The 21,958-nt window shown below is 36.8% G+C and overlaps 1 protein-coding gene and 1 pseudogene across 1 annotated transcript in view; both read left to right on the top strand.

The window, feature by feature from the left end:
- The window catches only part of LOC138324474 (protein FAM13A-like), a 223,752-nt gene that overhangs the window by 182,195 nt on the left and 19,599 nt on the right, over nt 1-21,958 (top strand).
- LOC138324134 (uncharacterized) lies at nt 17-21,035 on the top strand (annotated as a pseudogene).

The raw sequence follows: 21,958 nt of genomic DNA, 5'->3' as shown, positions 1-21,958 counted from the left end.
GTAAGTCATGAAACTGTATAGCTGGTCAAACCCTGCATTGTTAAAACTAACTTTGTAAGAAAACATGCTTCTTAAAATCAAGTTCATTTTGAAAGTAGAACCGAAAAATTGCTGATATTTGACTCATGATGGGATAGTGCCCTCGCCTTCGGCTCATGCACTTTTCCATCCCTCGACAATACTATGAGGCAATAGTGCCGTCTCAACCAGGCCATAATAGATAAATATAAGGCTGCCCTTATATGTGCATGGTTTAACTTGCATACATAAGTGAGCAACACAAGAGTGTAGGACAAAAACTGTTTTGATTGAATATAAGACTTTTGCTTTCTTTTATTTATAAGAATTTTGATAAAGAAGAATGTCAAAAAAAAAAATCTGGTTTTTCTGTGACAAGTTGAATATTCTTGAAATTATATCAAAGTCGGTCAAAAGACATTTGACGTCTGATGGATACGTATACACAAAGCTTTGAATTAAGCTTAATTTTCTATAACACACATTATCTGTTTTCTGGGGAATGGAATTCTGCCTAATAGTTTAATGATTTTATAGTGAATAAGTCATATGTTTATCATTAGGAAATTATTAATTCAAAGTGAGATATGTTGTTTGCATCTTGCTAGCCTAACAAAGATGCAACTTTTGGGGTCTCACTAAAATCATGAAATCCATATACCATATACATGTGCGGCATGATCATTTCTAATTAATGTAATCGCATTGAAATCATCTTTTTTTGCCTTTTCCTCAAATATGTATGAAAAATGATATAATGAATTAAAAAAAAACAGAAACTGTATTTTCAGCACAGAAGAATGAAAGGAGTAAGTGCAGTAAGCGTGGTATATGGCCCCAAAAACCTGTGAAAATGAAACCTAATAAAAACTGTGATTTTTGTAATTGTTGAGTAATTGGATAACAAAATAATAATTTATAAACAAATTTAGTCACGTCAAGTGTTTTTTTCGCCCGAGAAATGTGGAGCGAAAGTGGGACGTGTTGCAGAAACTCGTAAATATCCACCGTCTGGTCACACAAAATGGTGTATTTGAAATTGGATGCAAAGTTGTATCAACTTCATATTTCGCGTGAATGTTTTATAAGGTTAACAATTTGCCTGGTTTAAATCCTGAAATGATACACGTATGCGGCCATATCTAAAAGTCTTCTTTTATAAGATCAAGCTTGACGGTGGTGTTGCGGTTATTTTCTAATTTGAAAAACGACTTCAAGTCCGGAAGCACGGCATAATTAAAACGGTTAGTTTACGTTGATTTGTCGGATGTTTTATAACATGTAGTATGATATAAAAACAGTACACATTTTACTGTATATTTGTGTAGTTTTTAAATGTGTTTTGTTGTGTTTATATTAGTTTTAACGTTTATAACAATCCAGAAATTTTGTTGTGTCGGCATTTGTTGTATACCGGAAACGTAAACAATTCGCAGCGCAGACGACAGCTGATTTTGACAGACGAGTGATATTGTGATTGAAACACGAGTTTTACCAGCTTCTCAAGCAATGAACTGATGAGTGATGTCCTGATTTCCTAGTATATTCCACTTATATTTGACGGTAAGATACTATCATAAACACACACATTTCTGAACCATGAGCTTTCACGGAATAGAGTGACAGTGCAGAGAGACAGCAATCTAACTTCGTAACAATGACAGGCATTCGCTACAAACGATAAACAACTTGTATACAAGGAGTTAAAACGCATTTGTAACGAATTCCTATGGTTATACGTAGAAATGTACATGTGAATATTATACGCACCACTCAAATTCCCTGAAAGACGATTTCAGACAAAATCGAGACACACAAACAAAATGTACACTTGTACTGAACATGATTGATACAAAATGTACATGATTGAAGAGCAGGTATACACAGTACATGCACTTGCATTTGGTAGCCCTAGCTCAAGCATGGTTCGTACAGATTTTCAAACCAAAATTCCAGCACTTTTCAAGCACTTTTCCAGCACCTTTTCTAGATTTTCAAGCACTTCTTTTTTCTTCTACATTGGACTCGAAATCAGAATTTTCAGAAAACATGCCTACAATTTTGCAAGCAATTTGTTAGTACAATTTTGTCAGAGTAATTAGATTCAATTACACATTCTTATCAAACAACAAAGTCATCCCAAGTAATGTCTGATTACTGAAATTATGATAAATTGATTGACAACAGAGCTTTTGTCAGTGTTCTGGGAGCATGAAGTTTCAATTCCAGCACTTTTCAAGGATTTAAAGAAAAATTCCAGCACTTTTCCAGCACTGACCCAAAATTCAAGCACTTTTCCAGCACTGACCCCAAATTCCAGCACTTTTCATCTTCTGTACGAACCATGTCAAGTCAACATTCTATTTTTATGCCGAAATGGTAAAAAATATGACATGATTTGCATTTTAATTTGGCCTACAATTTATAAATAAATCAACATGTATATATACATTGTATATGCAGTACATTTATGTAGTCCTTACTGGTATGGATATACATCATGTACACGTATCATACAAAAATACATGTAAACTTGTAAGCTTACGTGTAGGTCATCTGCTTCTCCATGTCCCCCTCCAACCCTCAATAAATAAATAAAAAACATTATCCAGAAACTAAGGAAAGGTAAGACAATTCCCTGACCATTTTATGACCAACTAAAGTCAGTCAGTTGTAGCAAAATATGTTGATAATTTATATTTTTTTGTAACTTTTTAGGTCACCTGAGACGAAGTCTCAAGTGACCTATTCTAATCGCCTTTTGTCCGTCGTCGTGCGTCGTCCGTCGTGCGTCGTGCGTCGTCCGTCGTATGTCCGTAAACAATTTACATTTTCAACTTCTTCTCCAAAACTGCTGAAGCAATTTCAATGAAATTTTGCACAAACCTTCTAAGGCATAAGGCCAATCAAAATTGTGAATTATATGGTCCCCACCCCCCAGGGAGCTATGGGAGGGGCTAAAAGGGGTAAAATTGACTAAAATTTCAAAAATCTTCTTCTCCACTCACAGATGTGATGGAATTAAAGACTCTTCATAGATAGAAAGGTCCTAAGGTGAATTATATGACCCTGGGGTCTCAGGTTTCCCCCTGGGGAGGGGGTTAAGTTTACTATAGTTTATATAGGGAAAACACATTTTTGAGTATTATTTGATCATTTGTAATAGGAAATGAGTCAAATATTGTCAGAATTATCCGTATGAGATGGCCATTGAATCCTATTAACCAATTTTCCATAACTGACCCCCAGTGGCCTTAGGGGCGGGGTCAAAAGGGGTCAAATAGGCTATAACTTCAAAAATCTTCTTCTGAAATCCTGGAAATGGTAGAATCACATACTCTCCGTAGATGGAAAGGTCTTGAGGTCCTTTACAAAAATTGTGAATTATATGACCCTGGGGTCTCAGGTTTCCCCCTGGGGAGGGGGTTAAGTTTACTATAGTTTATATAGGGAAAACACATTTTTGAGTATTATTTGATCATTTGTAATAGGAAATGAGTCAAATATTGTCAGAATTATCCGTATGAGATGGCCATTGAATCCTATTAACCAATTTTCCATAACTGACCCCCAGGGGCCTTAGGGGTGGGGTCAAAAGGGGTCAAATAGGCTATAACTACAAAAATCTTCTTCTGAAATCCTGGAAATGGTAGAATCACATACTCATAGATGGAAAGGTCTTGAGGTCCTTTACAAAAATTGTGAATTATATGACCCTGGGGTCTCACGTTTCCCCCTGGGGAGGGGGTCAAGTTTACTAGGGAAAACACATTTATGAGCATTTTTTGCTCAATTTTCATAGGAAATGAGTCGAACTTGTTTAGAATTATTAGCCTGAGATAACATTTTAATATCATATCTATATTGGTCCTGGTCAACCCCCTCGGGCAGAGGGGCGGGGCCAAAAGGGGCAAATAGGCTAAAACTTTAAAAATTTTCTTCTTAAATACTGGAAATGGTAGAACCAAATACTCTTCTTAGATGGACAGGTCTTAAGGTGTTTTATGAAAATTGTGAATTATATGACCCATCACGTTTTCCCCCTGGGGAGGGGGTCAAGTTTACTATAGTTTATATAGGGAAAACACATTTATGAGCATTTTTTGCTCAATTTTCATAGGAAATGAGTCAAACTTGTTTAGAATTATTAGCCTGAGATAACATTTAAATATTATATCTATATTGGTCCTGGTCAACCCCCTCAGGGCACAGGGGCGGGGCCAAAAGGGGCAAATAGGCTAAAACTTTAAAAATCTTCTTCTTAAATACTGGAAATGGTAGAATCAAATACTCGTCATAAAAAAAGGCAGGTCTTAAGGTGTTTTATGAAAATTGTGAATTATATGACCCTTGGGTCTCAGGTTTCCCCCTGGGGAGGGGGGTAAGTTTACTGTAGTTTATAAAGGGAAAAGACATTTTTGAGCATTATTTAGTCATTATAATAGGAAATTAGTCAATTGTAGTCAGAATTATCCCTATGTGATGACCATTGAATCTTATTACCAAATTTTCTATGACTGATCCCAAGGGGCCTTAGGGGCGGGGCCAAAACGGGTCAAATAGGCTAAAACTTCAAAAATCTTCTTCTGAAATTCTGGAACTGGTAGAATCAAATACTCTGCATAGATTGAAAGGTCTTAAAGTCCTTTACAAAAATTGTGAATTTCATGGCCCTGGGGTCCCATGTTTCCCTCTGGGGAGGGGGTCAAGTTTACTTTAGTTTATATAGGAAAAACACATTTATGAACATTATTTGCCTATTTTTCATAGGAAATTAGTCAAACTGGGTTAGAATTATTAGTCTGAGATAGCATTTTAACATCATATCCATATTGGTCCTGGCCGACCCCCAGGGGCCAGAGGGGTGGGGCCAAAAGGGGTCAAAATGGATAACATTTCAAAAATCTTTCTTCTGATTTCACAGATTTGATGGAACCAAATAATCTTCATAGATTAAAAAGTCAAATTTATAAAATCACTGACTGACTTCAAGGGCCTGATGGGCAAATATATAGTGTTTATATGCATGTCTTTGTTTCATTCTGTATCTGAACACAGGTGACCGTTAAGGCCCATGGGCCTCTTGTTTATTTTTTCCAGACATATTCTCATACAACAGTAATACATTTCCTCATCCTTACTTGGTAAACAAACACTTTTCAATATGAATTATCATATCCTTATTCTCTTTTTTTTTTTTTTTTTTTTATCTTACACACACAAACACACACACTATCGCACCCTTCCCTTACACACACACTCACACACTTACAGGATATACAAACTTATACATACTCAATTTGGTCAATTCTTTTTTTATCCTATACACACATGCCAAAACATTCACACACACTTACAAATTATACAAATATACATAAATGTACAATAGGGGAAGAGAGAGAGAGAGAGAGAGAGAGAGAGAGAGAGAGAGAGAGAGTAGTATGGTATATATTCGCTGGAGGTTTGCAGTTCCGCAGAATTATTGGTTAATATTTTAAAATTATCAGATGTATTATTTCATTGTATTTCAAGTCGTGCTGTCAGAGATTGGGTGTGATTTCTATAAGCTTAATCCATTTTTTCCAATCTTGATTGAATTCTTCTTCACATTTATTTCCTTTGCCAATACTAATGTATTTCTGAATATCATAGTTTTCCTTTATAATAGATTTTAATGATGCTATTGATAGGTTTTGTTGTAGACATCTAGATCTATAAATGTATTGTTTCAAAATGAGTAAAATTAGGTTGTCAGTTTTGTAATATATGTTTCTATCGTTGGGTATACCAAAAATGATAGTCTTTTTATTGAAAGAAAAAGGAATAAATAATAAATCTAGCAAAAATTCAAAATTTTCAAAAAATAATTGCACTTCTCTGCATTCCCAAAATATGTGTGTTATTGTTTCTATTTCTGTCTTACAGAAAAAGCAATGTGGATCTTCAGATAAGCCAATTCTAAATATGTATGAGTTTGTTGTGAGGATATGTTGATTTATTCTGTATTGTAGCCATTGAAGTTTTGAGCTTGAAGTAACTCGGAAAGGGGTCAAGTATATTTGCTTCCAAGTTTCCTCATTAATCTCAAATAAATTGTTCCATTTTCCTTTACCAGAAGACCTAGTGTTATTTTGACATAGTATGTGGTAGAATTCTTTTGATCCCTTTTTATGTTTAATAAAAATTTCTAAATTATTTGGTATAAATGGATAAGACAGATTGAAATTATCAAACTGTTTGTGAGATAAGTACTCTCTACACGAATTTATAATTCCCTGGTAAGTTACAAAGTTAGTATTTACATTAAATTTTTCTGTAAATTCATGAAAATTGTAAAAACTTAACGAGTGTGGACATTTCAAAAGGTCATTAAGAAAAATAACATTGTTCTTGTACCAGTTTTTATAAAATACCATTTTCCTATTTATTATTATATCTTTATTGTACCAAATGGGTGTTTTCAAAATACCCGATATATCACGACCATTTAACTGTGCTTGTTTCTTAATAAGACAATTCCAAGAATTAAAAACATCTTTCCAAAATTGATTGTTACATTTAGATTCACATTCTTCAATATATCCTACTCCACAATTAGCCATAATGTTTGTGTTAATATTGGTTTCTAGAATCACTTGCCATTTACATGACCTTGTGTATAATCTTCTGATCCATGTTAACTTGAGAGCCCTGATAAAAGAGTATATGTCTATCATTCTAAGACCACCTTCACTGTATTCCTTTATAATAATATCTCTCTTAACCTTATCTACTTTACTGTTCCAAAGGAATTTATATATTTCTGAGTTAAGTGCTTTTATGAAATATATATCAGGATTTGGCAGTGCTATGAACAGGTGATTAAGCTGTGAAATTAGTAGCGATTTAATAACTTGCACTTTGCCGATAGGTGTAAGAATTCTTTTATTCCAAGTATTCAGAATTGATTTAAGTTTAACAAGTTTCTTGTCATAATTCATTTTTACCATTCTATGTAATTCTACGTTAAAATGAATACCCAAAACTGTAAAACTCCTTTTTCCCCAATGCAAGTTCCATTCTGGACAAAATTGTTCATCACTATATTTCTTATTCCCTATCCAAATTACTTCAGTCTTACCCTTGTTGATTTTTAAGCCAGATATTTCTGCATATTTTTTCAATTCTTTCAATGTTTCCCTTAATGCTTGTCTTGACCCATCTAATATAACTGATGTATCATCAGCATATTGGGATAGTAATATAGGAGTGTCATCAATGTTAATACCCTTAATGTTTACATTATTTCTTATTCTAATTCCTAAAACTTCAGCACAGAGAATAAACAAATATGGGGAGATAGGATCACCTTGGCGACATCCTCGATTGATAAGAAAAAAAGGAGACAAATTCCCCCCCTGGTTAACAGTTGAATTAGAACCATTTTGAAAAACATTTACCCATTTTCGTATGTCATTTCCAAAGTTAAAAAAATTAAGTACTCTATCAATAAAATTCCAACTGACCGAATCAAATGCTTTTTCAAAATCCACATTTAACAACATACCAGGAATATCATTTTCATCCGCATAATGCATAATATCATATATAATTCTTGTGTTCTCCCCAATATATCTTCCTGATATAAATCCAGACTGATCTGAGTTTATAATAGTGTCTAAAACTTTTCTAATTCTATTAGCAATAGTGCCTGATGCAATTTTATATATGGTATTCAAGAGTGAAACTGGTCTCCAATTTTTAGGTCATCTGACCCGAAGGGTCAGGATGACCTATAGTCATCATGTTTCGTCCGTCGTCGTGCGCCGTGCGCCGTGCGCCGTCCGCCATGCGCCGTCCGCCGTGCGTTAACTTTTCACATTTTGAACTTCTTCTCAAGTTTGACCAGTGGGATTGAGCTGAAACTTACCTGAAATGATCCTGAGATGGTCCCGACAAAGTGTTGTTATTTTTCGGGTCGATCCGAAATCCAAGATGGCCGCCACAGCCGCCATCTTGAAAACACATTTTAAACTTCTTCTCAAGTTCTACCGGTGCGATTTGGCTGAAACTTGCATGAAATGATCCTGACATGGTCCCGACAAAGTGTTGTTATTTTTCGGGTCGATCCGAAATCCAAGATGGCCGCCACAGGCGCCATCTTGAAAACACATTTTGAACTTCTTCTCAAGTTCTACCGGTGCGATTTGGCTGAAACTTGCATGAAATGATCCTGACATGGTCCCGACAAAGTGTTGTTATTTTTCGGGTCGATCCGAAATCCAAGATGGCCGCCACAGCCGCCATCTTGAAAACACATTTTAAACTTCTTCTCAAGTTCTACCGGTGCGATTTGGCTGAAACTTGCATGAAATGATCCTGACATGGTCCCGACAAAGTGTTGTTATTTTTCGGGTCGATCCGAAATCCAAGATGGCCGCCACAGGCGCCATCTTGAAAACACATTTTGAACTTCTTCTCAAGTTCTACCGGTGCGATTTGGCTGAAACTTGCATGAAATGATCCTGACATGGTCCCGACAAAGTGTTGTTATTTTTCGGGTCGATCCGAAATCCAAGATGGCCGCCACAGGCGCCATCTTGAAAACACATTTTGAACTTCTTCTCAAGTTCTACCGGTGCGATTTGGCTGAAACTTGCATGAAATGATCCTGACATGGTCCCGACAAAGTGTTGTTATTTTTCAGGTCGATCCGAAATCCAAGATGGCCGCCACAGCCGCCATCTTGAAAACACATTTTAAACTTCTTCTCAAGTTCTACCGGTGCGATTTGGCTGAAACTTGCATGAAATGATCCTGACATGGTCCCGACAAAGTGTTGTTATTATTCGGGTCGATCCGAAATCCAAGATGGCCGCCACAGGCGCCATCTTGAAAACACATTTTGAACTTTCTCAAGTTCTACCAGTGCGATTTCGCTGAAACTTGCATGAAATGATCCTGACATGGTCCCGACAAAGTGTTGTTATTTTTCGGGTCGATCCGAAATCCAAGATGGCCGCCACAGCCGCCATCTTGAAAACACATTTTGAACGTCTTCTCAAGTTCTACCAGTGCGATTTGGCTGAAACTTGCATGAAATGATCCTGACATGGTCCCGACAAAGTGTTGTTATTTTTCGGGTCGATCTGAAATCCAAGATGGCCGCCACAGTCTCCATCTTGAAAACACATTTTGAACTTCTTCTCAAGTTCTACCGGTGCAATTTCGCTGAAACTTGCATGAAATGATCCTGACATGATCCAGACAAAGTGTTGTTATTTTTCGGGTCAATCCGAAATCCAAGATGGCCGTCACAGCCGCCATCTTGAAAACACATTTTGAACTTATTCTCAAGTTCTACCGAAGGGATTTGGCTGAAACTTGCATGAAATGATCCTGACATGGTCCAGACAAAGTATTGTTACATCTCTGGTTGATCCCAAATCGAAGATGACAACCATGACACTATGTATAATTAAGTTCCTATATTTAAAGGCCCTTGGGCCTCTTGTTTGAAATAAAATTTGTTGAAAGAAATTGAAAATGATCCTGACATGATCCTGACAAAGTGACACCATATATAATTAATTTTACTATTGTCAAGGTAGTCAGATGACCGTTAAGGCCCTTTGGGCCTCTTGTTAGCTCACCTGGCCCGAAGGGCCGGTGAGCTTATGTCATGGCGCGGCGTCCGTCGTCCGTCCGTCCGTCCGTCCGTCCGTCCGTCGTCCGTCCGTCCGTCGTCCGTCCGTCAACATTTCCTTTAAATCGCTACTAGTCATAGAGTTCTGGATGGATTGTAACCAAATTTGGCCAGAAACATTCTTGGGGGAAGGGGAACAGAACTTGTATAAATTTTGGCTCTGACCCCCAGGGGGCAGGAGGGGCGGGGCCCAATAGGGGTAATAGAGGTAAATCCTATAAATCGCTACTTGTCCTAGAGTTCTGCATGGATTGTAACCAAATTTGGCCAGAAACATCCTTGGGGGAAGGGGAACAGAACTTGTATAAATTTTGGCTCTGACCCCCTGGGGGAAGGAGGAGCGGGGCCCAATAGGGGTAATAGAGGTAAATCCTATAAATCGCTACTTGTCCTAGAATTCTGCATGGATTGTAACCAAATTTGGCCAGAAACATCCTTGGGGGAAGGGGAACAGAACTTGTATAAATTTTGGCTCTGACCCCCAGGGGACAAGATGGGCGGGGCCCAATAGGGGTAATAGAGGTAAATCCTATAAATCGCTACTTGTCCTAGAGTTCTGCATGGATTGTAACCAAATTTGGCCAGAAACATCCTTGGGGGAAGGGGAACAGAACTTGTATAAATTTTGGCTCTGACCCCCTTGGGGCAGGAGGGGCGGGGCCCAATAGGGGTAATAGAGGTAAATCCTATAAATCGCTACTTGTCCTAGAGTTCTGCATGGATTGTTACCAAATTTGGCCAGAAACATCCTTGGGGGAAGGGGAACAGAACTTGTATAAATTTTGGCTCTGACCCCCAGGGGGCAGGAGGGGCGGGGCCCAATAGGGGTAATAGAGGTAAATCCTATAAATCATTACTTGTCCTAGAGTTCTGCATGGATTGTAACCAAATTTGGCCAGAAACATCCTTGGGGGAAGGGGAACAGAACTTGTATAAATTTTGGCTCTGACCCCCAGGGGGCAGGAGGGGCGGGGCCCAATAGTGGTAATAGAGGTAAATTCTATAAATCATTACTTGTCCTAGAGTTCTGCATGGATTGTAACCCAATTTGGCAAGAAACATCCTTGGGGGAAGGGGAACAGAACTTGTATAAATTTTGGCTCTGACCCCCAGGGGACAAGATGGGCGGGGCCCAATAGGGGTAATAGAGGTAAATCCTATAAATCGCTACTTGTCCTAGAGTTCTGCATGGATTGTAACCAAATTTGGCCAGAAACATCCTTGGGGGAAGGGGAACAGAACTTGTATAAATTTTGGCTCTGACCCCCTTGGGGCAGGAGGGGCGGGGCCCAATAGGGGTAATAGAGGTAAATCCTATAAATCGCTACTTGTCCTAGAGTTCTGCATGGATTGTTACCAAATTTGGCCAGAAACATCCTTGGGGGAAGGGGAACAGAACTTGTATAAATTTTGGCTCTGACCCCCAGGGGGCAGGAGGGGCGGGGCCCAATAGGGGTAATAGAGGTAAATCCTATAAATCGCTACTTGTCCTAGAGTTCTGCAAGGATTGTAACCAAATTTGGCCAGAAACATCCTTGGGGGAAGAGGAACAGAACTTGTATAAATTTTGGCTCTGACCCCCTGGGGGCAGGAGGGGCGGGGCCCAATAGGGGTAATAGAGGTAAATCGTATAAATTGCTACTTGTCCTAGAGTTCTGCATGGATTGTAACCAAATTTGGCCACAAACATCCTTGGGGGAAGGGGAACAGAACTTGTATAAATTTTGGCTCTGATCCCCCGTGGGCAGGAGGGATGGGGCCCAATTGGGGAAATAGAGGTAAATCCTATAAATTGCTACTTGTCCTAGAGTTCTGCATGGATTGTAACCAAATTTGGCCAGAAACATCCTTGGGGGAAGGGGAACAGAACTTGTATAAATTTTGGCATTGACCCCCCAGGGGGCAGGAAGGGCGGGGCCCAATAGGGGAAATAGAGGTAAATCCTAAAAAATTCTACTTGTCTTAGAGTTCTGCATGGATTGTAACCAAATTTGGCCAGAAATATCCTTGGGGTTAACAGAATTCGTATAAATTTTGGCTTTGACCTCCCTGGAGGAGAAAGAGTGGGGCCCAATAGGGGAATTAGAGGTAAATATCCAAATTTCTTCAGAAAAGAAACAATGAACTTATATTCAGAACATTACTTGGCATTACAAACCAGGTGAGCGATACAGGCCCTCTGGGCCTCTTGTTTTTTTTTTTTTTTGGAAATATTGAACCAAAAATATATATATACAGTAAAACCCCTATAACTCGAACTGCAGGGGACCAGGTCAATAGTTCAAGGAATACGGGGTATTTGACTCATCCGAGGTTGGTCAAGATCGACAGTTAAAATGTCTGGTTTCAAACTATGACCAACAATGCACGGCAATGACATTTTAATTACCCTATCTTTCAGCATTTTGGATTTCTTTATTTAAGTGTTGTATTGATAGCAATATCAAGTTGAAAAAATGTATAACATAAATTTAGCGTTTGGAAAAGCTAATGAGAAAGCCCTAAATCAAATGTCATTCACAGCAGAGTAACGCTCGTCATCTAGGTTAATGTACAATATCCATATTGGTCAACAAGGAGTACATTTTCTATTATTTAATTATCACAAATTATTTAAAACATTTACAAAATACATACTCACAATAAAGTTATTAACCAGCATATTTACGGACATAAGAAATGATATCTATAGATGTCTATTTAGTATTTACGAGTAAAGTTACAAAATACAATTTACATGAAAAGATACGAAACGCACTGATAAAATGTACTTTGCATATATTGTTTGATATTGTTTACATCTTTCGGCAAATTACATTGTGTTAGCCTGTCGAATGAAACCAACGAAGAAATTTAAAAGAAAATAAACTTTTATAATTAGGCGGACGTCAGCAATATCTTCCGCCTCTTTTGTCATTTCACAATGCGTACTTTCTATTAACACGGATCAACAACTTCCGTATTTACAACGAAGATTATTACGAGAGAAATATTAATAACTTAATGCCTTTTCTGAAATATTTAAATAAAGTTAGCATCAAACAACGGCTTGCGATCATGTAGGTAGGTAATAATGACACCGTTAATCCCTTAATTACCTAAAGGCTTTAAATTTACACGCCAATTGTATAAACACAAGATCGTGAGCAATTATCCATGTTGGTCGGTGCTGTCAGGTGTGACACAGGTAAAAAAATCTCAAGGGCCGAACACCTGTTCGACGAATACATGGGTAAATACTATGTATTTGATGCAACGGGGACATATTTCTGTTCGAGGAATAAGGGGTATTCAACGAATAGCTGTTCAAGCTATCCGGGGTTTTGTTACTTAGATTATATAGAGAGACGGTCGGGACCGTACGACCAGTTCGACGAATAGGGGGTATTCGAGGAATCCGGGTTCAAGTTAGAGGGGTTTTACTGTATTTGTTTTGATATTTCAAAAAAATATTATATTTTCACTGTAAATACTGTTTTCTGATTGATCAATATTGAGTGAAAATATAAAAACTGATCTTTTCACTCAAATAAAAAATACCACATGTATTTTCACCATCAAACTATATATTTCACTCGAAAAATGCCATAAATACATGTGCCCTTGTAGGTTCCCTCTTCGACACTGGTCTTGCAACGTACTTCACTGATATACAGTTTCTCCTCTTCTATAGCAATAGTTTATACAGATGTATCAGATTGGATTTTTGGAATGAAAATACATGCTTTGTAATAAAAAATAACATGTAAATACCATTCATACTAGTGGAGATATTAACATTTTTAAATGTACAGTAGAATGTCGCCATATATTTACACTATCTGACTCAATCCTGTCTGTGTATCCTTAGAATGTTGACAATATGATGCAAATTGTGTTGATATAGTGTCACTGTACTTGCTTGTGCTTTCACTTTTTTATTGCATACAATATGCAAGTGCAATAAGTCAAAATATTGGACATTTGTTGGAGGAGTTATGTAAAGCTTAATATATATACATGAAAAATGTTTAAACAGAAGACATTTGCCATATAAAGTTTTAAATTGTTATGATTTAGAGATTGTATCTTTTGTATCTATAATACATAATTACTTTCATGGATACATTTAAGATGTTAAAATAACATCTTGTTTTATTTCAATAATTATTTTCTATTTTGATTTCCACAGAATGCCTGGAGATGGCCCTGTGTCAAATGTGGCAAAAGAACAAAGCAAACAAACAGGAGATGGCTGAGTGGACTATCACAATATAAAAAAAACTACCTACAGGATCTGTTACCTGGTTTTATATTAAGTGACAAACATTGTACTTGCACAAAATGTTATCTGGATTTCTCTCGGCTTCCAATGACAGACAGCTATGTTGCATGTACAAATCAAAGTGCATGTACTATTTCTGCTGAAGATGACTGTTGTGATGATGACTATGTACCTCCTGCCAAAACACCCAAGGTTGTGTTCAGCCCACAATGTATACCCTTAAAAATCCAGTCTTCAGGGAACAGCCATTCAACATGCTGTGTATGTAAGAGAAGGGGTGTTAAATTGATAACTGTTTCTGCAGAATGTAGATATAAACTTTTTGTAGAAAAAGGTCATTTATTGCATGCAGGATCAAGATGCTGTCCATGCCATGTCAACAACAGTGAACAGTTTTGTGAAAGTGCACTTGAAACATTTACTCAAGTAAATGACTGGAATGACTCCACAACATTTTTCAACTTAAGTGAAATTAAGTCTTTAATACAGAATGTTAGGGATGTCGCATTAAGAAGTGAACATTACAGAATTAATTTTGATTCAGAAAGTGGACTGAACAATTCTGACTACCTTTCACTAACTGGAATTTCAAAACATGACTTCAATGATATTTGTTCTCATGTATCTGACATACGCTGTACAAAAAACAGAACAAGTCGCATGGCTGTGGCACTCTTACTTGTGAAGTTAAGGACAGGAATGTCAAATAGATTGTTGTCAACACTATTTAATATTGAGAAATCAAGTGTCCAGAGAGCAGTCTCATCAGCCAGGGTATCTTTAAATGCTAACTTCACACCTAATTATGTGGTATTTGAACATATAAAGCGGGATGATATTATGAACAAACACACCAGACCTCTTGCACAGGAACTTTTTGGTGATATCCTACACAGTAAAGCAATTCTGGTCGTCGATGGAACATATATCTTCATTCAAAAAAGTCACAACTTTAAATTCCAACGACGATCTAGCCTTCTCAAGAACAGACCCCTTGTAAAGCCAATGATGATTGTATCAACAACTGGATACATCATTTCTACCCTTGGCCCCTACCATGCTGATGTAAAAAATAATGATGCAAGTATAATCAAGCATAACATTAACTTCAATATGGAAAACATGCGGGAGTGGCTGCAAGAGGAGGATGTTCTTATTGTGGACAGAGGTTTTCGAGATTCGGTTGAATTTCTTGGCGAGATAGTATTGAATTTCACATGCCAGCATTTCTTCCAAAAGGACAGAAACAACATTCTTCCGAAGAGGTATTTTTATAATTCAAGTACACTTTAGTTATGTGTAATAATAATGTTTTGAAGCAATAATGCTTTCATGATTTACTCACACAGTGTACTTTGGTGCATTATAAATCATAAGTATAAACATATTGATAATAAGATTGATTTTTGGGGTCACTTGTTCAACACATTAAAACAGGTCCTCAAACTCTGGTTCATGAGTTTGAAACCCACATGAACATGGTGTATTTGTCGAATACTGAATAGGTAAAGTGTTTTTATCCGGATACTCCGGCTTTCCTCCACTTTATAAACTGGCACATCCTCAAATGATCCTGGCTGATAATATGACCTTTAACCAAACATATCAATTCAAATAATGGCAATGACAGAAAAGTAGTTGAATATATTAAGTTTATTACAGTAGTTTTGATACAGATATAGTCTGAACATTTGCACTTTTTAACTATATATTAATGTTTGCACACTGTTTTGAAGGCCAACACTTCAAGACTTGTTACAAAGATCAGATGGGTAGTGGAATCTGACAATTCAAGGATTAAACAATGGAAGGTTACAAAGATCAGATGGGTAGTGGAATCTGTCAATCCAAGGATTAAACAATGGAAGGTTACAAAGATCAGATGGGTAGTGTAATCTGTCAATTCAAGGATTAAACAACGGAAGGTTACAAAGATCAGATGGGTAGTGGAATCTGTCAATACAAGGATTAAACAATGGAAGGTTACAAAGATCAGATGGGTAGTGGAATCTGTCAATTCAAGGATTAAACAACGGAAGGTTACAAAGATCAGATGGGTAGTGGAATCTGTCAATTCAAGGATTAAACAATGGAAGGTTACAAAGATCAGATGGGTAGTGGAATCTGTCAATTCAAGGATTAAACAATGGAAGGTTACAAAGATCAAATGGGTAGTGGAATCTGTCAATACAAGGATTAAACAATGGAAGGTTACAAAGATCAGATGGGTAGTGGAATCTGTCTGTCAATACAAGGATTAAACAATGGAAGGTTACAAAGATCAGATGGGTAGTGGAATGTGTCAATTCAAGGATTAAACAATGGAAGGTTACAAAGATCAGATGGGTAGTGGAATCTGTCAATTCAAAGATTAAACAACAGAAGGTTACAAAGATCAGATGGGTAGTGGAATCTGTCAATCCAAGGATTAAACAATGGAAGGTTACAAAGATCAGATGGGTAGTGGAATCTGTCAATCCAAGGATTAAACAATGGAAGGTTACACAGATCAAATGGGTAGTGGAATGTGTCAATTCAAGGATTAAACAATGGAAGGTTACACAGATCAAATGGGTAGTGGAATGTGTCAATTCAAGGATTAAACAATGGAAGGTTACACAGATCAGATGGGTAGTGGAATGTGTCAATTCAAGGATTAAACAATGGAAGGTTACAAAGATCAGATGGGTAGTGGAATGTGTCAATTCAAGGATTAAACAATGGAAGGTTACAAAGATCAGATGGGTAGTGGAATCTGTCAATTCAAGGATTAAACAATGGAAGGTTACAAAGATCAGATTGGTAGTGGAATCTGTCAATTCAAGGATTAAACAATGGAAGGTTACAAGGATCAGATGGGTAGTGGAATCTGTCAATTCAATGATTAAACAATGGAAGGTTACACAGATCAGATGGGTAGTGGATCTGTCAATTCAAGGATTAAACAATGGAAGGTTACAAAGATCAGATGGGTAGTGGAATCTGTCAAATCAAGGATTAAACAATGGAAGGTTACAAAGATCAGATAGGTAGTGGAATCTGTCAATTCAAGGATTAAACAATGGAAGGTTACAAAGATCAGATGGGTAGTGGAATCTGTCAATTCAAGGATTAAACAATGGAAGGTTACACAGATCAGATGGGTAGTGGAATCTGTCAATTCAAGGATTAAACAATGGAAGGTTACAAAGATCAGATGGGTAGTGGAATGTGTCAATTCAAGGATTAAACAATGGAAGGTTACAAAGATCAGATGGGTAGTGGAATCTGTCAATACAAGGATTAAACAATGGAAGGTTACAAAGATCAGATGGGACCAATCAGTCAACAAGATGGCCGTCTGGCAGCCATCTTGGATTTTGATAGTTAAAGTTTGTTATTGCTATTTTTAAAAAAAGTACTGAAAGGATGTCTCTCAAATTTTATATGTAGGTTCCCTTAGGGCCTTAGTTGTGCATATTGCATTTTGTAACTGATAGGTCAACAAGATGGCTACACGGCCGCCATCTTGGATTTCATTGTTGAAGTTTGTTGCCACTATTTCTTAGAAAGTGCTGCAGCGATCTGTCTCAAATTTTATGTGTAGTCGTGTTTGAAAAAGTTTGAAAAGCAGGGAAAAGATCCCTCTTTCCATTGTCAGACATAGATCATTCATTGGTGGGCGCCAAGATCCCTCTGGGATCTCTTGTTTTTGCTTACACCTTGATCAGATTTTTCATGCAACATATATTAAGTGCTACTTATGCTAGTCAGTCCATTCAGAGAAGAAATGGTAAACAAAGATGAGATGATTTCCAATGATTATATATATATGTACGCATGCCAGTTTTATAACTAAACACATGCACATTCTGGTTCCACTGACTTGCTGATTTGAAGTGCAAATGAATATAATCTGGTACATATTAATTCCTATGTGCAGAACTGCAAGTTACTATACTAGTTTTTTTCCAAGTAACTTTAGAGAATTTAATTCTTTCGCTTTAAACTTTGACTTATCGAATGTTAATACTGTTGCACAATTTAAAACACTCCTTTTTAACATTAATAAAATGGAACCTGATATAACAAATACCTTTATAAACAAAGGTTCTCGAATTATAAATATTACTCTGTGCCAGCTCAGAAATTCCTCTAGCAATCTAAATTCTGACCTATTTCGCGATCATTTGAGAGATTCTCCAATTTGTTCTTGTGGCCTTGGTAATGAAACAGCCGAACACTATCTTTTCATATGTCCTTTATTTAATGAATAAAGATCATCACTCAGAACCAAAATACATAACTCTAATATCCCCCACTCGCATTTTAACGCAAAAACTCTACTGCATGGCTGTGACAATTGTGATGAAGAAAAAAATACATATTTATTGCAATGCATATCAGAATATATATCTGAAACTAAAAGATTTTTTTAGATTTTTCTACTATGATAGGTTGGGGAGATACACTAATAATAATATTCATTCATAATGTAATGTTAAATGTTAAAATATTTTGTTGATAATTGTACTATACCGGATTTGTTTGGAGATGGCTAATATAGGCTTTGCCTGTTGCCAAATCCATTTGCATATTATTTGCAATAAAATTTGTTGAAATGAAATAATCTGGTACATATATAACATGGCGTTTAAGTATCATTTTTTCCAACTTAAGAAGCATTTATTTGTAATTAAGTGATGCTCTGCTTCTAATTAATTTCTAATAGTAATATAATAAATTCATTCTATGATTGTTGATGATGAAAATATGATGACGATGATGATTGTGAATGTGGTTGTGGTGTCGGTGGCATGTGCAGATGTTAATGGCTGATGTTTGAAAATATTTTATGATACAACCATACACTTGTATTTGTTGCTGTGATAATTGCAGATTAATTGATATGTCAGTATTATCGATAGTAATGATATTCTCAGAATATTGATAATTACTTTTAAATTATTGTTGATTGTACATGTATGCATGTTGATTATTTTTGTTAAAAGTAGCATTGCCAGTTATGTAATTTATTTGGTTATTTTGTACTGAATGAATGAAATAGAATGGATTATAAAGGGATAAAGAGGGGTACATGACATAACGTGATTTACAGAACAGGATGCGAACCTCTGGCACACTGTGAAAAGTTGTAAGTTCGTAAGTCACTGGTGCGGCTGAAAATGCTCGTAAACTTGGCCTGCTGTACATCAGAGTCTGTCATCTTTCATTATTGCACTTGGGAATTTCAATAAATTAAGAGTACTGCCATTTTTAGGTCATCTGACCCGCCGTGCGTTAACTTTTCACATTTTGAACTTCTTCTCAAGTTCTACCAGTGCAATTTGGCTGAAACTTGCATGAAATGATCCTGACATGGTCCCGACAAAGTGTTGTTATTTTTCGAGTCGATCCGAAATCCAAGATGGCCGCCACAGCCGCCATCTTGAAAACACATTTTGAACTTCTTCTCAAGTTCTACCGGTGTGATTTGGCTGAAACTTGCATGAAATGATCCTGACATGGTCCCGACAAAGTGTTGTTATTTTTTGGGTCGATCCGAAATCCAAGATGGCCGCCACAGCGCCATCTTGAAAACATATTTTGAACTTCTTCTCAAGTTCTACCGGTGCGATTTGGCTGAAACTTGCATGAAATGATCCTGACATGGTCCCGACAAAGTGTTGTTATTTTTCGGGTTGATCCGAAATCCAAGATGGCTGCCACAGCCGCCATCTTGAAAACACATTTTGAACTTCTTCTCAAGTTCTACCGGTGCGATTTGGCTGAAACTTGCATGAAATGATCCTGAAATGGTCCCAACAAAGTGTTGTTATTTTTCGGGTTGATCGGAAATCCAAGATGGCCGCCAAAGCCGCCATCTTGAAAACACATTTTGAACTTCTTCTCAAGTTCTACCGGTGCGATTTGGCTGAAACTTGTATGAAATGATCCTGACATGGTCCCGACAAAGTGTTGTTATTTTCCGGGTCGATCCGAAATCCAAGATGGCCACCACAGCCGCCATCTTGAAAACACATTTTGAACTTCTTCTCAAGTTCTACCGGTGCGATTTGGCTGAAACTTGCATGAAATGATCCTGAAATGGTCCCAACAAAGTGTTGTTATTTTTCGGGTTGATCGGAAATCCAAGATGGCCGCCAAAGCCGCCATCTTGAAAACACATTTTGAACTTCTTCTCAAGTTCTACCGGTGCGATTTGGCTGAAACTTGCATGAAATGATCCTGACATGGTCCCGACAAAGTGTTGTTATTTTTCGGGTCGATCCGAAATCCAAGATGGCCACCACAGCCGCCATCTTGAAAACACATTTTGAACTTCTTCTCAAGTTCTACCGGTGCGATTTGGCTGAAACTTGCATGAAATGATCCTGAAATGGTCCCAACAAAGTGTTGTTATTTTTCGGGTTGATCGGAAATCCAAGATGGCCGCCAAAGCCGCCATCTTGAAAACACATTTTGAACTTCTTCTCAAGTTCTACCGGTGCGATTTGGCTGAAACTTGCATGAAATGATCCTGACATGGTCCCGACAAAGTGTTGTTATTTTTCGGGTCGATCCAAAATCCAAGATGGCGTCACAGCCGCCATCTTGAAAACACATTTTGAACTTCTTCTCAATTTCTACCTTTGTGATTTGGCTGCAACATCATCTGCATGAGATGATCCTGACATGGTTCGACAAAGTATTGTTACATCTCTGGTTGATCCCAAATCGAAGAAGGTTACCGTGACACTATATCTGATTAATTTCCTACATGTTAAGGCCCTTGGGCCTCTTGTTTGAAATAAGATTTGTTGAAGGAAATGGAAAATGATCCTGACATGGTCATGACAAAGTGACACCATATGAAATTAATTTTACTATTGCCAAGGTAGTCAGATGACCGTTAAGGCCCTTTGGGCCTCTTGTTCTTTTTTAAATTGTGAGTATAATAATTATTGTAGATAGAAGTTATTCTAATCATCTTTATATCATTATTTCATATTGTGTCTAAATGTTTGATAAATGTTGTTGTTATGTTCTCAATAATTTGATTGATATAAACTTTCAGAAATGCAATAACTGTCTTGTTTTTATTTAACATTATCCTTAAATAACAAGATTACAATTATTCTGACAGCTGAAATACAAAAAGGGAATAACCAAAACTAAAATTTCAACATCTAAAAAAACTTGTTATGTTGTGTTTTGAGTGCCTAGGAAATTGTTGTTATGGAGAAAAATTGGTTGCTATGGTGTTACTATGAGCTGTAAAAGGATAAAGTTTTCTGAAATGTGACATGCTTTGACCATTTCATATTCACGATACATAATGCACACTCTCCCACTAAATATACAAGTTGGGACATCCTTAAAGTGACAAAACTGTCTATTTTAGCATGAATACAGTATACTGGTTGCCAGGCCTGTTGCTAGGCAACAACATGTCAGAATGCTTTGAAATAGTGTTTTTTATAAATCTCATATATTGGTGAAAATAAGTAATGAAAATAAAAGGAATCTGTGTTGGGGCCAGAAATGGCCCTTATTGCACCTACTCCTTACTGAATACACTGAATTTAATGAGGCAATGTTTCATGTTTGATACCTTATCATTATTCAAAATATGATTAAAGAATTTACTCTTTGTATTTATTCCCCATATTGCATGCTACTTAGATTAATGCCACAATCTTTCTTTCATAAATCAGACTGAATTCCATCATCATGCTAAAAAGGGACACAAACAGTGTTAAATAGCCATACTTATTTGAAATGAAATACCTAAAAAAAGCTCCTATTCCCTAATGATAATTTGAAAAGTATACATGAAAATTAAAATCTATTTTGATATTTTTAACATTTACAAAATAACTTGAAATATATGTGGCTTATGATATTGTGTAAAACACTGATATCCTTCAGTGAGTTCAGGTTGTAAATTAAGCATTGGCATTCAGTAGGCATTCATAGTCAATATGAATACCAACTGGAAATTTCATGAT

This window comes from Argopecten irradians, chromosome 5, assembly GCF_041381155.1.
Source record: "Argopecten irradians isolate NY chromosome 5, Ai_NY, whole genome shotgun sequence".
Classification (NCBI taxonomy): Eukaryota; Metazoa; Mollusca; class Bivalvia; order Pectinida; family Pectinidae; genus Argopecten; species Argopecten irradians.
Note: the sequence above shows the minus strand (reverse complement) of the source record. Positions and strands in the feature narration are given on the sequence as shown.